Below are 1,818 nucleotides of genomic sequence, written 5' to 3' on the forward strand. Positions count from 1 at the left end.
CAACTTCTCATTAGTAAAGTTTCTATAAAATCTGAAATGTTCATATTTACTAGTACATGCTACCAGAAATATTATATACTTTATCAAAAATTTTTATGACCTGCCAAACAGTCTTAATTTTGCCATATATAAGCAAATCCCAAAATTAAGCATATTTAAAACATTAAAACTTTTAACAAACCTTACATTTGCTGCAATGATCATTATGACAAGTGCCTTTTGTAGAATAATTGAATTCCTCCTCTTACAAATCTCATGAACAACAAATATCTGGAATTATTTTGTTTTTGATATGTCAATCTTGACTTTATTCTTAAATGTGTGCTTATGTAAGAAACACATGGTTCTAAAATTTCACAATTCTTTTGAACTTATTTTTGTTGAATTGTCTAGTTTAAGAAAATCAATTACTCTTTATATATAAAAAATGTTTTGTGCTCAATTTGGCTGCACATACACAAAAATTGGAACATACAGAGAAGATTAACATGGTCCCTGCACAAGGATGATACACAAATTAGTGAATCATTCCATATTTTTACAACAACAGATGCTGGAAGGGATATGGCCAGAAGGGAAGCCTACTGCATTCTTGGTGGGAGTGTAAACTTGTTCATCCACTTTGGAAAGCAGTTTGGAGGTTCCTCAAAAGCCTCCACATAGAGCTCCCTATTATACAGCAATCCCACTTTTGGGCATTCTCCCAAATGATCACAAACCAGTCCATACTAAAACTACCAACACAACAATGTTTATTGCTGTGTGGACCTTTCAGTAGTGGCCCGGGCGCCCGCAGGAGAGCCACCTCTGCCCCGGGCAGACGCCAGGCTGGGGCTGGACGTCGGCAGTCCATAGCTAAGATATGGAACCAACCCTGATGCTGCTCAGTAGAAGAATGGATCAAGAAAATGTTCTCTGTGTGTGTGTGTGTGTGTGTGTGTGTGTGTGTGTGTGTGTGTGAATGTACACTTACACAACCACTTTGGAAAGCAGTCTGGTGAGTCCTCAGAAAGATAAATATTGACCTTCCTTATGGCCCACTCATAGCACTTCTAGGCATCTATCCTGAACAACAGGTACCAATATTCAAGGACAAATGCACTTCCATGTTTATTGCAGCACTGTTCACAATAGCCAGGATATGAAAACAACCCATATGTCCCACCAGAGATGAATGGATCAAAAAACTGTGGTAACTATACACAACGGAATATTTTCCAGCCATTAGAAAGGACAAAATAATGGCATTAGTAGGGAAATCAATCAAGCTACAGGAAATCATGTTGAGCAAGTTAAGCCAAAAGCAAAGAGACAAATGGCACATGGTCTCCGTGATAAGCGGATGTTAAATCCAAAATGTAAGGTGATATGCCAAAATTAACAACACTTAAGAAACCAAGAACTTCCACTCATCTGGTCGAATCACTACTAAATAACCCCATTCTGCCCGTCATATGTGCACACTGAAGGGAAACCAGGAGGATGACACAGAACTAGAAGGAATCAGGGAAAAACATACAACAGTGGGATCCATCAGCTGCACTGGACATTGACCAAAATGAACTAAGCAACTCAATGTCACTGGAGGGAGGGAGGGAACAAGTGGGAAAGAGGGAACAGCTGGCGCTATGCAATACAAAAGAAATATACATATTTCAAAACAAAAAATTTACGTATGGAAGAAATAACTCTATTGCAAAGCTCATAGAATTGATAAATGTTGTAGACCATAATAGACAATTTGCTCCATCGAAGTTAGAATGTGTTTGTGATTTAAACTAAGCATCACTATCCCACAATATTGTGAAATTTGTGAAA

At 38.0% G+C, this 1,818-nt stretch overlaps 1 non-coding gene across 1 annotated transcript; it reads left to right on the top strand.

The window, feature by feature from the left end:
• The first annotated feature begins 434 nt into the window (after positions 1-434).
• Positions 435-540, top strand: LOC122117063. Its single transcript, XR_006149074.1, has one exon. It is a non-coding gene; the product is annotated as a U6 spliceosomal RNA (small nuclear RNA).
• Positions 541-1,818: the final 1,278 nt, after the last annotated feature.

The sequence above is a fragment of the Dipodomys spectabilis genome, unplaced genomic scaffold (assembly GCF_019054845.1).
Source record: "Dipodomys spectabilis isolate Male_0828 unplaced genomic scaffold, ASM1905484v1 ptg000139l, whole genome shotgun sequence".
Taxonomy (NCBI): domain Eukaryota; kingdom Metazoa; phylum Chordata; class Mammalia; order Rodentia; family Heteromyidae; genus Dipodomys; species Dipodomys spectabilis.